Here is a 17,032-nt window from a genome sequence, read left to right as displayed (position 1 = left end):
TCTCCTTCTTTGTACTTTTTCGATGTCATCCGTCAGTCCCATCTGATGCGGATCCCACACCGCACAGCAATACTCCAGAAAAGTACGGACAATCGTGGTATAAACAGTCTCTTTAGTAGATCTGTTGCACCTTCAAGTGTTCTGCCAATGAATCGCAGTCTTTGGTTTGCTGTACCCACAACATTATCTATGTGATCGTTCATATTTAGGTTATTTGTAATTGTAATACCTAAGTATTTAGTTGAATTTACAGCCTTAAGACTTGTGTGACTTATCACATAATCGAAATTAAGGGGATTTCTTTTAGTACTCATGTGAATAACTTCACAATTTTCTTTTATCAGGGTCAACTGCCACTTTTCGCACCCTACAGATATTTTATCTAAATCATTTTACAATTCGTTTTGGTCATCTGATGACTTTACAAGATGGTAAATGACAGCATCATCTGCAAACAAGACGGATACTGAGATCTTCTCCTATGTCGTTAATATAAATCAGGAACAACAGAGGGCCTATAACACTTCCATGGGGAACACCGTATATTACTTCTGTTTTACTCGACGACTTTCCGTCTATTACTACGAACTGTGACCTTTCTGACATGAAATCACGAATCCAGTCGCACAACTGAGGCGATATTCCAAAGTCACGCAGTTTGGTTAGAAGACGCTTGTGAGGCACGGTGTCGAAATTCTTCTGGAAATCTAAAAATATGGAATTAATTTGACATCTCCTGTTGTTAGCACTCATTACTTCACGAGTATGAAGTGCTAGTTGTATTTCGCAAGAACGATATTTTCTGATCCGTGCTGAATATGTGTCAATAAATCGTTTTCTTCGAGGTCCCTTATAATGTTCGAATACAGTATATGTTCCAAAACCCTACTGCAAATCGACGTTAGTGATATAGCCCTGTAATTCAGCGGATTACTCCTACTTCCCTTTTTGGGTATTGGTGTGACTTGAGCAATTTTCCAGTCTTTGGGTACGGATCTTTCTGTGAGCAAGCGGTTGTATATAATTGCTAAATATGGAGCTATTGTATCAGCATACTCTGAGAGGAACCTGACTGGTATACAATCTGGACCAAAAGCCTTGCCTTTATTAAGTGTTTTAAGCTGCTTTGCGACGTCGATGATATCTACTTCAATGTTTCTCATCTTGGCAGTTGTTCTTGATTTGAATTCAGGAATATTTACTTCGTCTTCTTTGGTAAAGGAGTTTCGGAAAACAGTGTTCAATAACTCTGCTTTTGTGGCACTGTCATCAGTGACTACACCGTCGTTATCGCGCAGTGAAGGTATGGATTGAATCTTGCCACTGGTGTGCTTTATGTATGACCAGTATCTCTTTGCATTTTCTGCCAGATTTCGAGACAGAGTTTCGTTGTGGAAATTATTGAAAGCATCTCGCATTGAACTACGTGCTATATTTCGAACTTCTGCAAAACTTTGTCAGTCTTGAGGACTATGTGTTCTTTTAAATTTGGCATGCTTTTTTCGCTGCTTCTGCAACAGCGATATGACCCGTTTTGTGTACCATGGGGGATCAGTACCATCACTGATTAATTTATGTGGTACGTATCTTTCTATTGCTGTCGATACTATCTCTATGAAATCATTCCACAACTTTTTTACGCTTACGTGATCAGATCGGAAGGAGTGCAGACTGTCTCTTAAAACGGTGTTAAGAGCATTTTTATCAGCTTTTTTTAAATAGATGTACTGTGCGTTTCATTTTGATGGTTTCGTGGGAGGTACGGTATTCAGTCTAGCAGCTACTGCCTTGTGGTCGCTAATCCCTGTATTCGTCACGATACTCACTATTTGTCCAGGATTATTTGTTGCTAAGAGTTCAAGTATGCTTTCGCAACCATTTACGCTTCGAGTGGACTCATGAACTAATTGCTCATTTTCTGAGAAAGCATTCAGTACAATTTCGAATGACGTTTTACGCCTGCCGCCGGCTTTAAACGTATAATTTATCCAGCATATCGAGAGTTACCACCGACTATAATTGTATGAGTGGGGTACCTATTTGAAATGAGAGTCAAGTTTTCTTTGAACTGTTCAGCAACAATATCTTCTGAGCATATGCAGAAGGGTATGGAAACAGAGCAACTGAGCGTCATTTCGGCCCTCCAACAACAGAAAAAAAAACCATTCGCTATTGGCGGGATAGTAAAGCAGAACTGAAAAATGAGGAAGACTAAACGTGCAAATAGTGGACTGAATGGAAAACTAGTAGATGACGTGTTGAAATGGATTCAAGGACACCATCAAAATGGTGAATTAATACAAAAATGATTCAAATACACGCTCGTAAGCTAGAGCTACAGTGGAACTTAACAGAGATATTTTGGTTTATGAAGCGTCCTGGACTTTGCATGTGAACCAAAACCAAAATATCTCAGAAAATTCCACAAGAATACGAAGAGAATATATTATCTTTTCATCGCTTTATTTTTCAACATCGAAAGAAAACCAGCGTGGAACTAAGCCAAATAGCGAATGTAGGCGAAACTCCTGTGACATTTGATGTACCGTGTAACAAAACTATCACCATGAAAGGTGCTAGAACTGTAACTATAAAAACACACTCAATAATTAATTTGCAATACAGGCTATTGTGCAATAATGTTGCCCGTCTGAGATTTTTACTGACTTTTTTTTTAAATTCCTTATTCTCGATCTTTTATTATACATACAACCTATCACCTTATGTAATTAGTGGGTCCTTAATTGTTACAATGATATTTGCAGCTAGTTTACAAAGTTTACAAACGAGCTACAAGTAGTGTTAGCTACAATGGGCAAGTTAATTTACTGTTGATGTCATTCTACTTACTCTAGTGGTACACTTAAAAGCTAAACCTCTACACTCTATGCAGCGTCACAGGTGTGCCAGTTGAATATATAAACCTACTTTGCACGGCATTGCCCACCGAGCTAATCCCGGTAAGCGTGCCCCTGACACTGGGCTGGCCCAAGATATCTTGACTACTTCGCTGCAGGTCCTATTGTATATTTCCTTATTCTATGTCCTACTTACTAGAAAATCTAACCTACGTCAATTCCGGTGCTTTGTCAGGCTCGGTATTGTTGTACTCCACTCCCTCTAGTACTGCTAGTGCCTGATTCCAACTGTAACGGCAGTCGACCTATCCACGAACAGGCGGTATGGGAATGGGGTACTGGGTTACATTTTGTTATTTGCCGTTACTCACGATTGTCCCTCAGATATTCCAAAAGAACTTTTCGTGATACCTCGTTAGCCAGGTTGTTTAGTACTCCAAATGTATCCTCTTGTCGCAGTAGTGTCGTGGTTCGGTAGTTTCTGTCTTAGCGCAGCTGCTACATCATTGTAAAGGGCGCACTCGTAAACCACATGGTTGGGGGTACCCTCCGGTGCACCACAGTCGCACGAAGACGTAGCCCTTCTCCCAGACCGACACAGGTATGTCAGATAGGGCCCATGACCAGTGAGAAAATGGAACAATCCCCGTGTTGGTTTGAAGTATCCCAGACCTAAATGGCTCTGAGCACTATGGGACTTAACTGCTGAGGTCATCAGTCCCCTAGAACTCAGAACTACTTAAACCTAACTAACCTAAGGACATCACACCCATCCATGCCCGAGACAGGATTCGAACCTGCGACCGTAGCGGTCTCGCGGTTCCAGAGTGTAGCGCCTATAACCGCTCGGCCACTCCGGCCGGCCCCAGACCTAAGCTCTTTGACATCTGGTAGGAATTGGAACGTTCTTCGGCCAGTGTCATCGGCCTCCCATGCTTCTGCCACAGCTCTTCACCTGTTCTCTTGATCGCACCCTTATCCCCAGCCAGAATGCCCAGAATGTCTCCTGTTTTCCCAATGTCCCCCTTCGTCAGCCAGAACCATGCTGCCAGTTCTCTCATTTTTAAGTCAAGGGGACAGAGGCCCATTATTACCAACAGGGCCCCACCTGGAGATGTCGTGTAGGCCCTGACTGACCTTAATAGCATGTTTCTTTGCACCCTTCTCACCGTCATGGCGGGCACCACCCTTGTGAGCCTGTGCACCCAGACTTCCGAGCTGTAATCCACTATTGACGTTAGTATGCCGTTGTGATACAATTTTATTAATTCGAGGGGAAGATGGAATCTTTTATGTCCCTTGCAAGTGAGGTTATTAAGCAGTTCTAGGGCTCTTCGATGTGCTTTGCAAAATTCCACTTTTCGTCAATGATGACTCCCAGGTAACGCAGCTCTCGTCGCTGGAGAACTGGTGAGCCCTCGATTCTCACTGTTAGGTTCCTAGGTAGTTGTCCTTTTAATAAGAGATAAGTTGACTTGTTTGGTGACATTGTCATTTTAGTGTTTTGGCACCATAGTTGTAACGTTTCCATAACCCTTTCAATCTTTGGTTCGATATCCTTGTGGCTACGGCCGCTAACCAACAGGAGGAGGTCTTCGGCGTAGGCTATCACCTCTAACACCTCTTCGCTCCGTTGGAAGCTGTCCAATAATGGTTCCATGTGGATGATCCAAAACAAGGGGAAGAAGAGGCTGTGTAACACCCATCACTCCACTTGTCGCCGGCACGCCCGACCAGAAAGCGATACGCGCTGGTGCGAGATTCCTTGCCTTACGGCGGTCGGGTCCGAACCAAACGCACGGCAGGAGCGACCGAGGAAATGCGAGCTTGCGCCCGTTCAACCATTGAACTGTGTAAGCATTCACTTGAGCACGAACAACTGCTACAATTCCGCACTGCATTGATAATGACCTGACACAGGTCGAAATCTGGCCTGCGCTGTAACTATAAATCTCATATTAAAGCAACTTAATTCTACGACTGATTGCTGCTCTAATTAACCCAAGTCGTTGCGTGCACCAACCCCATGGAGGGCAACCTGATGAACAATTTATGTGTTGCGTCAATTATGGTTACATGTTTAATTAAACGTTAGTGTATTTTATATGTTTGTTGTTGCAAGCGATGCGTCATTTAATTAAGGCAATATAGCAATTACGTATGAGACAATTTTTATTAATATTTTATTACCCCCCCCCCCCCCCCTCACTGGCTTATTGAACCATTCACAGCACGAAATTTTCAGCACACCCCTAGTAAAATCAGTTTTAGCGACTTTCTAGCGACTTTTGATATTGAATCTAGCAACTCGGGTTTTTTAGAGTTGGCAACACTGGTTGGAGGTGAGCCGCCAGCAGTGGTGGATGTGGGGAGAGAGATGGCAGAATTTTGAGAACGGACGATCTGGACGTGTTTCCATCAGAAAGAGTAAATTTGTAATACTGTATATCATGAACTGATATATATATATGATGACTTTTGAATATTATTAAGGTAAATACATTGTTTGTTTCCTATCAAAATCTTTCATTTGTTAACTATGCCTATCAGTAGTTAGTGCCTTCAGTAGTTAGAATCTTATATTTAGCTGGCAGTTTTGACGCTCGCTGTATTACAGTAGATATTTGTGAGGTAAGTGATTCGTAAAAAGTATAGGTTATTGTTAGATTGCTGATAGTTTTCTTCGACTTTGAAGGATTAGTTCATTATAAATTCGTGCCACAGAGAAAACTGATAATCTATAGTGCTTTCGGGACTTGTTGCGACTCTTGCGAGGAAATGTGAGAAGGAAACGGCCTGAAATGTGGCGAGACAACGGCTCTTGCATCACAATAACGCAGCCACATATTCATCCCTGTTCGTGCATCACTATTGCGCAAAAAACGAAACCACTGTACTGTCTCACCCTCCGTACTATCCAGACCTGGTCGCTGAGGACTATTTTTTTATTTCCAGAGTTGAAGACCTCGTTGAAAGGACGAAGATTTGCAAAGATAGACGAGACAAAAGATAATTCGGAGACGGTGCTTCGCGCGTTCCAGAAAGGGGCGTACCAAGACGAAGTGGAAACGGCGTTGGGAACAGTGTATCAATTATGGGGGACAGTGTTTCTATGGAGACCATGCACAATAAGGAAAAGGCAAGCACAGAAAAAATTTTGGGCATAGCTTGGGAATTTTTTGAACAGACCTCGTAGTTGTCACAATACAGGCACTAGATCACGTAATTTTTGAGTCAGCATGATTGCTTAACTTCGTTTCCTACAGTAGCTACAATAGGAAATACATAGAAAGCAGCGCATGTACAAGATAAATTGTACAGTTTACTCGTGTAATTAGTAACTAGTTGCTATTGTGTTTTGCAAACATCTGCTGCCCTGAGAGTTCCTGGTTCGTTGAAATGTTCACAGTGAGCTTCACGTACTTGTTTCGCCCGTTCTGCTTAATTTCCGCTTTTGTTTCGCTAGGCAAGCAACTCATTCGAAATATATGCGAGTTCCAGATCGATGGGCGCCGATATGTTCGCTGTAAAGGCACAGTTCAGACACACATACATAAATATTGCGCAATAGTATTGTACCGTACTTGATCTCGCAGTTTCGCGCTATATATTGACACAATATTATTGTGTCAAGAATATTGAGCGTGTGAGGGCTGTTTTAGGAAGTCGTGGTTTTAGAAAACCGGTGTCACACGGAACTTACATATTGGGACATAAAAAAAAAAGAGAAGAGGCGAGAGGAGAGAGAGAGAGAGAGAGAGAGAGAGAGAGAGAAAGTTTAAACATATTTCATAAAACTACCTTGATCCTCCAATGCGCTACATTGCATATTTGCGAAGTATTTTGGCGTATGAGTAATATATATATTTTTATGACATCTATGACACATAAGCTAGTAGCCGCGCGGGATGAGCCGAGCGGTCTGAGGAGCTCCAGTCATGGACTGTGCGGCTGGTCCCGGCGGAGGTTCGAGTCCTCCCTCGGGCATGGGTGAGTGTGTTAGTCCTAAGGATAATTTAGGTTAAGTAGTGTGTAAGCTTAGGGACTGATGACCTCAGCAGTTAAGTCGCATAAGATTTCACACACATTTGAGCATTTGAGCTAGTCTAAAAAAAAAAATTAATACTAAAAGACGCACATTAAACTGTTTAATATAAAGAAATACACGCGCAATAAAGCACTGGATGCTTTGCGTTTCTTAAGAATACTAATAAAACTTTAAAACGTAAGACGGGGCAATATTTAGGTTTTTTTAGTCATTTAGTGCAACTAAATAGCATACAGCATTCACATTATTTGTATCAACCGTTTTGAAATACTCCTACACACACTATAAAGGTTGATGCCTTTTGGTGGAACCACTCTCTTCTGTCGCTGGCTGTTCGTTTAGGTTCCATATGATTGTTACATCCTACCCTCTTCAGAATATCTTTCAAATACTTCATCCTAAGTCATTCTCTTCCTTTGGTGCTTAGCACTTCCTTTCAAGAATGTTACTGATGAAGATGTGTCTGATGACTTGTCCAGTAAATCTTATTTTTCTCTTTTGCTATTTCCTTCAATAGTCCCTTTTCGCTTAAGACTTCCAGGCTGGTTTTTCTTTTCGCATAACTCGTTCTTGTAATTTTCCACCATATCTACATTTCAGCCTTTCCAGTTCAAGCCCCGAGTCCAGCTTTCACTTCTACAGAGCAGCGTACACCATAGAGATTATCTGGCAGAGAATTTTCTGACATCTACAGGGTGAGCTAGGACTCCACCAACAAACTTTCAGAGGTGGCAGTACGGACCAAAAAAGAAAAAAAATGCATATTTGGAGAGCTATGATCACTTGTTAATCTTCCCTGCTGTGATAAACATCTCCTTTGCTGACAGCTCTTTGCTTTCCATAGCTTGATAGGTGGTACAAAACGGACCACAACAAGAAGTAATGTCCCATAAAAATGGCCTCTAAAGTGCATATTTTAAGAACTTTGAACGTTTGTTTATCTTCGCTACTGTGAAACACATCTCTTATACTGAACAAGTGTTCGTAGCTCTTAAGGTATACATTTTAGAGCCCTTGTGTATCAGGGATTTTTTTCTTTTTTTGGTCCATATTAGATCCTTTCAGAATATGGATGGAAAGCTATTTAGCTTGCAGTGCTAGACATGTATTCCACAAAATCGAAGATGAACAAGTGCTTATAGCCCAATGTGGCCGAATTCCGTCCCTCGATGACGTTTGGTCAGCCACCGTTGTTCGCGCAGTGGGTCGATCTTGACGTACATCTATACTACGCGGACTTCCACAACCTGGTCTGTGGGTGTGGGTATGCTGAGGGTGTGGGAATGCTGCGCAGATCACTGTTAAAAACAGCGGCACACCAGCGATACATTCTGTCCATCATAGGCAGCAGCACGTCTTTTAGAGGTATTTTGACGGATAACGAATGTGTGGTAAGAAGATTCCGAGCTTTCCCGCTCTAATGTGTTAATCATATGTTCACCCGAAGATGTGGCTTTTAGCGTCACGAAACCGGTAGCGGTACAGTAATAAAGGCCCAAATACAGCTGAAGCGGTTTTTAATACCCAGGATGGACGCGTCGATATGTTCATCCAGCGTTTTGCAGGCTGACATTGCGAAGCCCTTCAGATGATCAAAACTGTTCAACAGGAGTATGTATTCGTCAGTAGGGCGTGGTCATACACTATAATGAATGTTGCTAACACCGTTCGTCTCTAAACTCAGCATAGTTACTTCCTGCAGCGTCAAAACAGAGGGTGTACAGATAGACCTATCAGCGCCATCTGCTCACCGATTACCGTGACAAACGAATCATAAGCCCTTATCATGCACATATCACACCCTACGTACCACTGAAAACAGTCGTAAACGGTGTTGCATTTCTTCCGGTAGTGTAGTATATTTAAGTGAATAACATTGCAATATCACATATTGATGTAAGTGTGAGATAAAGCCATTGCAAATGGGAAATGCCAACATACACTCCTGGAAATGGAAAAAAGAACACATTGACACCGGTGTGTCAGACCCACCATACTTGCTCCGGACACTGCGAGAGGGCTGTACAAGCAATGATCACACGCACGGCCCAGCGGACACACCAGGAACCGCGGTGTTGGCCGTCGAATGGCGCTAGCTGCGCAGCATTTGTGCACCGCCGCCGTCAGTGTCAGCCAGTTTGCCGTGGCTTACGGAGCTCCATAGCAGTCTTTAACACTGGTAGCATGCCGCGACAGCGTGGACGTGAACCGTATGTGCAGTTGACGGACTTTGAGCGAAGGCGTATAGTGGGCATGCGGGAGGCCGGGTGGACGTACCGCCGAATTGCTCAACACGTGGGGCGTGAGGTCTCCACAGTACATCGATGTTGTCGCCAGTGGTCGGCGGAAGGTGCACGTGCCCGTCGACCTGGGACCGGACCGCAGCGACGCACGGATGCATGCCAAGACCGTAGGATCCTACGCAGTGCCGTAGGGGAGCGCACCGCCACTTCCCAGCAAATTAGGGACACTGTTGCTCCTGGGGTATCGGCGAGGACCATTCGCAACCGTCTCCATGAAGCTGGGCTACGGTCCCGCACACCGTTAGGCCGTCTTCCGCTCACGCCCCAACATCGTGCAGCCCGCCTCCAGTGGTGTCGCGACAGGCGTGAATGGAGGGACGAATGGAGACGTGTCGTCTTCAGCGATGAGAGTCGCTTCTGCCTTGGTGCCAATGATGGTCGTATGCGTGTTTGGCGCCGTGCAGGTGAGCGCCACAATCAGGACTGCATACGACCGAGGCACACAGGGCCAACACCCGGCATCATGGTGTGGGGAGCGATCTCCTACACTGGCCGTACACCACTGGTGATCGTCGAGGGGACACTGAATAGTGCACGGTACATCCAAACCGTCATCGAACCCATCGTTCTACCATTCCTAGACCGGCAAGGGAACTTGCTGTTCCAACAGGACAATGCACGTCCGCATGTATCCCGTGCCACCCAACGTGCTCTAGAAGATGTACGTCAACTACCCTGGCCAGCAAGATCTCCGGATCTGTCCCCCATTGAGCATGTTTGGGACTGGATGAAGCGTCCCTCACGCGGTCTGCACGTCCAGCACGAACGCTGGTCCAGCTGAGGCGCCAGGTGGAAATGGCATGGCAAGCCGTTCCACAGGACTACATCCAGCATCTCTACGATCGTCTCCATGGGAGAATAGCAGCCTGCATTACTGCGAAAGGTGGATATACACTGTACTAGTGCTGACATTGTGCATGCTCTGTTGCCTGTGTCTATGTGCCTGTGGTTCTGTCAGTGTGATCATGTGATGTATGTGACCCCAGGAATGTGTCAATAAAGTTTCCCCTTCCTGGGACAATGAATTCACGGTGTTCTTATTTCAATTTCCAGGAGTGTATTAATAACTCGTGTAACCGCCAGAGCGTTGAAAGCGAGAATGCAGATGCGCATGCAATGTATTGTACAGGTGGCAGATGTCAGTTTGTACGCTGGACTTCCACGCCTGTTGCACTTGGTCGATTAGTACTGTTTGTGAATGACGCTGGATTCGTCGTCCGTTGATGTCCTATGTGGTGTCACCGCCAGACACCACACTTGCTAGGTGGTAGCTTAAATCGGCCGCGGTCCATTTAGTACATGTCGGACCCGCGTGTCGCCACTGTGATCGCAGACCTAGCGCCACCACAAGGCAGGTCTCGAGATACGAACAAGCACTCGCCCAGTTGTATGGACGACATTGCTAGCGACAATACGGACGAAGCCTTCCTCTCATTTGCCGAGAGACAGTTAGAATAGCCTTCTGCTAAGTGCATGGCTACGACCTAGCAAGGCGCCAATTGTAACAGTACATGTATCTTACGAGTCTCATTTGTATAGTCAAGAGAGATGTATCACAAGGAGTGAATAAAGTTAAGTATATTCCAAAGCTACGTATTTTCTTGATAGCAGCCATAACGTATCCTGTTCCAGACTTGACGCCAGTCGGCGTGTGTGTACGCGTGCCTTTCTTTCGGCTCCCTTCCCAGTGTGACGTAGCAAGCTTGTTACGCCACAACAGTCCTATATGCGCTCGACTGGAGACGGATCTGGTGATCGAGCAAGCCATGCCAACATGCTGACATTCTGTGTAGCATTTTGGGTTACAATAGCGGTATGTGGGCTAGCGTTACCTGTTGGAAAATACCCTCTGGAATGCTGCTCATGAATGACACCAACGGGTCGAGTCACCAGATTAACGTACAAATTTACAATTAAGGTCAGAAAACCACGATAGTGCTCCTGCTGTCATACGATGTCGCACCCCAGAGCACAGGTATAGGTTCAGTGTCTGTAGGTTTTAGTTCAGAGTTGGCGGCCACCTCTCGGGCGCTGGGCATGCCGCGCTCGTTAGCAACCGCGTGATGCCGCGCAATGGCCGGACCACGGTGTCCAGGGACCGCGTGGCTGGGAATTCCATGGTGACCCTGTGTCGATGGGGCGCAGCCCCGAATCCTCCCGAAACCAGGTAGGTAAGCAGGTAACAGGACCGAATCCTCGCAAACTGACGCAATGCGACAGAGCATCGTGTGCGCTAATGACCACAGCTGCCTGCGTCCACTTCGCAGTTTGCGGCAGATCGTTGTAGAGTGTCCTCAGACGAGCTTACGGTTTCAGTAAGTAGGAAGGGAAGGAAAATGTTGGTTTTGAAAGGTAACACCTTCGGTTTTCAAAAAATGGTGAAAGGTGGCCTAGCGCGATGGACGTGCAACATTAATGGCTGCAGAAGTTTTGTTAACACTATTTCTATTGAGGAGCTGGATGTAGTGGAGTGTCAAGAAGAACACAATCATGAAGAAATGCCTCGTAACAAAATTCAGAGGTAATAAATCATTTCTGACCTGAAGATAAAACCCATAGAAGATATTTGTGAGAGACCGTCAAAACTAATTTACCAGACTTTAAAACGAGAAGATACGCAAGATATAACTGCGAGAGATGTCAACAATTTTCGTAAATCTGTTTACAAAGCTAGGCGGAAAATTCTACCAAAACTGCCCACGAATGCTGCAGATGTTCATGATGTTATCAGCACGCTGAATGTGGAAACCACTTTTTTTTTTTTTTTTGAACGAGTAGAAAACTTCGTCGTATCAGTATGTACTTCAAAGCGTTGTTGATAAATGTGGTGATATAGGTTTGAACTTTTCGCCGTCAACAATGTTTTCTGACTTTGAAGAGAGCATAATGAAAGCTGGAAGTGAGGACTGGCCTGATATTCCCATTCAAGGATGCAAATTTTATTCAACACAGAGCTGGTGGCGAAAAATACAAACATTGGGATTTGCACATGACTACTACGCAAAAAATGAAATTGGAAGGTTTCTGTCGTACATATTTGGTTTGCCCATGCTGGCTCCTGATATGGTTGGCGACTGTTTTCTTTACGATTTCACGGCAGAGATACGTGCATCGGAAAAACTGCAAGCCTTTTGTGACTATTTAGTAAAACTTACATAGAAGAGAATGCACTCTTTCCTCCATACATGTGGGCAGAACTAAGTTGCAGCAGACAGCGAACAACTAATGCTTGCGAAAGTTTCCATAGCAAATATAAGAGTCAGTTCTACTCTTCCAGTCCTGACGTTACCGATTTCTATTGCGCTTCTATAGACCATTCAAACTAAGTTTTCTTAGCCATCTCCTATATTCAGACATCGGACACTTACCAATTTGTTGTATATATAGATATGCTGGAAATGTAACCATAATTCACAAAATGAACACTGAGATAGAATATGTGCTGCGAAATCATGATTTGCTATTTTAATAAATTAATTATGAAGAAATCAACGCTGTAAATGATTCCAGTTTCTAAAAATAAATATCTAAATAAGATAAAAGATAAAACTTTAAAACGTACAGTACACGTGAAAAAATTTTACAGCATCTACTGTAATTTCATATGCTTTCCTTTGCCTGCTTGGAGTATTCATAACGTTTAGAACTGCGGCCGGCTTCAAACGGGAGGATTCGGTCCCATCGTTTTTCAGACCCTTGCAGGTTTGGGAGGGTTCGGTACTATCTTGCTCACTGCAGGGGGATTCGGGGCTGCGCCCTGTCGATGAATGAGACATACCGGGAGTGCCAAAGATGGCGGACTTTGTGAAACCTTAATGGCAGACATTTCGCAGTTCTTATAAAAATTAATAGTAGCCAGAGGAATCATGATACCTCAAAAATAAACTTGTACATTACCATTATTTCGACGATTCTGATGGTGATATCAGATTTTCAATATCTTTATTAGTTTAAAGTTTATTATCTGACGATAAATTATACAAGTAACACCCAGCAACGGATTTCCAAAATCTAAACGGTTCATCCGATTTTGTCGATCGACATGTCTTTAGAAGGCTATTAGTGTAAAACTAAATTTTTATAAATTACAGGCATGTAACTTGCATAGAACGTGAATTATTGGAAGTCAAAGTGGCCGATTACTATCGATCGCGTCAGGCCATAAGTACTCCACAGTTACACGAAAAAACGGTAGCAGCATGCTTATAAATATATTTAAATATAAATATAAATGTATTTATTCGTCTTTGTCTTTGTTTATATCCGATATATACTATTTATGAAGAAATTGATCAATTATATACTGTGTTTTAGAAAGCACAGAGACATTAGGCTACTGACTTACTTCTGTTCTATTCCTTTGATATATGTTTATTTGATTTGTTTATGTATTTAATAACGTGTGTTAGAGCGTGTTTATGGTCCAGCCGTAGGAATATTTATTAGATTTCAGGTTATTTAAATGTAAAGCCAGTATTTCGAAGGTGTTTCATTATGTCTGTGAGTGTGCATTGGCTTGGAGACAGGGCGGGAGAGCTCTAGCCAATCACAGCGATCGTTCCAAGAACGACACGGGGAGAGACTGTATGGAAGTGGGGGAGGAGGATCGTTTCGAGTCCAGGAGAGGACACGGAAGAGAGTCCTGGACAGTACGAGACAGCGCGACAGACGCACAGTCTCAGGAAAGACTTGGAGAGTGGACCAGTTTGCGCGTGATCGTGGGAGATAGAAATATTTCGTAGTGCCGACTTGTGCACTTGTGAGACTTCCGTGGCTTCTGCAGTGAAGTGAATATCTCGCGAGCTATGTTGTTCGTAACTAATTATGTGAAGTAAGTATCTATTGTTTCCATGTTATTCAACTTATATTTTATTTAATTGGTGGACCATCAACACCAATAAGTGTTGTACAGTAATAAAGGGCATTCCTAAAGGTACTTCGCCTGTCGTATCCATCAATAAAATAGTAACTGAAGAATTTATTTATATGCAATCTTTCATTTATAAATGTCTATGGTACGTTCAAAATTCGCAATTGCCGAGTGATAGGAACCTTCGACCATTCGATTCATGTGTATATTCATATGGTATACTGTAGACCCAGCAGTATTTGGCTTGTAATGCGCGAACTACGTATCCCAGCCCCTAGACAACGAAACCAGCTAAAACTTTCAATATTTCAACTCTGTGGGTACGTAGTTGAGCGCCACCACACCACCACATCCTTTTATTTGAAAGCCCGCAAACTGACCTCCTTCTGACCAACACACGGCCATCACTGGCACCGAGGGCGAACGACCTTTCTTCAGATAAAACGAGAGACCTCCGTCCTGCCCTTCGGTGAGCTTTCGCTTGACACCGCTGAAGTCGCAAATGGCTTCTATGACACATAAGCTAGTAGCCGCACGGGATGAGTCGAGCAGTCTGAGGAGCTCCAGTCATGGTCTTCCCTCTCGGAAGTGCCACGTGGCCGTCCAGAGCCCAGTTTTTTTTTCCTTTATTGAATTTCAATTCCCCCCGAAGGGGGCGGGCTCACAGCAGCTTAGTACGCTGCTCTACAGCCTTCAGAGCCCAGTTTTTTTTCCTTTATTGTTATTTTAATACCTAAACAATTAGGTAGGCTGTCAGCGGCATGCTACGCCGCTCTTCAGCCATTCAGCCATAGTGTTGACAATAACAGAACACAGAATGGAGAATCAGAATGAACATAGTGACGGGCAAAAAATAGTGGTCACAGACACACAAAAAACACGGAGCCGCTCACACTCGACGATAACGACACTGAAAACACGTTGACACGGCGCACATAACACTAATGAATCCGACGGCACAACTGAACGTAGAAGCGTGACGGTGGACACTTAAAACATAAAACGACATCACACACACGAGACACTGTTGGCGATGATCTCTGGCGCGCGAAAGTCCACGTAGCGTGTGTGAGTCCGGGGACCTGCCAAGAGGGGTAGAAGGGTGAGGGGGGGGGGTGGAGAGGGTGTAGAGGGGAGAACAAAGATGCCAATGGCTGAGGAGATGGGAGGAGGTGTAGACGGACAGGGGAGGGGAAGCCCAGGGGAGGAGTAGGGGGAATGGGAGGGAGGGTGCCCAAAGGAACAGACACAGGAAGAGGGAGGGAGGATCAAAGTTGGTAGGAGGGGTATATGGAGGGGAGGAGGACATCATCAGGGAGGGGGAGCTGGCGGAAGCCACCTTGGGAGAGGGTAAGGAGGGTGGAGAGATGGAGACCAGGTGGGACGTGGGAATACAGGTTCGGCAGCGGGTGGGGGCGGGAGAGGATGGGCGAGACAAGCAGGTGAGGAGGATCGAATTTGCAGGAGGTGTACAGGATCCGTATCCTTTCAAGGAAAAGGAGGAGGTGGGGGAATGGAATGAGGTCGTACAGGATCCACGTGGGGGAGGGGAGATGGATGCAATAGGCGAGGCGGAGAGAATGGCGTTCAAGGATTTGAAGGGATTTATAAAAGGTAGAGGGGCGGAGATCCAGGCCGGATGGGCGTAAAGGATAGGGCGGATGAGGGATTTATAGGTGTGGAGTATGGTGGAGGGGTCCAGACCCCATGTACGGCCGGAAAGGAGCTTGAGGAGATGAAGTCGGGAACGTGCCTTGGCTTGGATTGTCCGGAGATGGGGTGTCCAGGAGAGTCGACGGTCGAGAGTGACGCCAAGGTACTTAAGGGTGGGGGCGAGGGAGATAGGATGGCCATAGATGGTGAGATAGAAGTCAAGGAGGCGGAAGGAAGGGGTGGTTTTGCCAACAATGATCGCCTGGGTTTTGGAGGGATTGACCTTGATCAACCACTGGTTGCACCAAGCGGTGAACCGGTCAAGATGGGATTGGAGAAGGTGTTGGGAGCGCTGCAGGGTGGGGGCATGGGTCAGAGCCCAGTCTTCTTGCGACCTTATGTTCTCGTAACCACCACTGCGAGCAATCAAGTACAGTGGCACATTCCTGCCAAGTCTTCCTGCAATATCTCAAAAGGAACATCCAGCTTGTCATAGCTCTATTACACGACCTCGTCCAAACTGATGTTGATAATGGCGTCTCTGCCGCCTTAAAGGCATTCGTAACTAACACCATCTCACCACTGCCAATCTCAAATGATCACGACCGTTACGGCGTGTATGAGGGGCTTTTGGAAAGTCTGTAAAAAGTCCGAGAGATGGCACCTCCGGCGCGGATCGAGGTCATGTTTAGGTAGTAGCATCTTTGGAAAGAACGCACACCAAGTTTCAGCCATATTGGTATATTTCTTTGTGTTTGGCATTTGTGTGAATCAAGAAACTCGAGTGATTGTCAAAAACTGGACGAAAACGAATTTCGTGTGGTGGTTAAACACTACTTTATGAAAGGCAAAACGCCTCAGGAGACTAAAGCGGAGCTTGATAAACATTACGGTGACTCTGCACCTTCAGATAGAACAATTTATAAGTGGTTTCAAAATTTTCGGAGTGACCATATGGGCACAAGTGATGCTGAACGTTCTTGATGCCCTGTGGAGGTTATGACTCCAGAAATCATTGATAAAATCCATGATATGGTAATAGATGACAAAAGAGTTAAGGTGTGTGAGATTGCTAGTGCTGTGGGCATCTCGAATGAACGGGTACATAATATTTTGCATAAACATTAGGACATGAGAAAGCTATCTGCAAGCGATTGGTCACACTTGACCAAAAACGTAATCGTGTGAAGTGTTGCAAGGATGGTTTGCAGCTGTTCAGGAAGAATCCGCAGGACTTTAAGCGTCGTTTCGTCACTGTGGATGAAACATGGATACATTACTATACTCCTGAGACCAACAA

The sequence above is a fragment of the Schistocerca piceifrons genome, chromosome 1 (genome assembly GCF_021461385.2).
Source record: "Schistocerca piceifrons isolate TAMUIC-IGC-003096 chromosome 1, iqSchPice1.1, whole genome shotgun sequence".
Lineage (NCBI taxonomy): Eukaryota > Metazoa > Arthropoda > Insecta > Orthoptera > Acrididae > Schistocerca > Schistocerca piceifrons.
Note: the sequence above shows the minus strand (reverse complement) of the source record.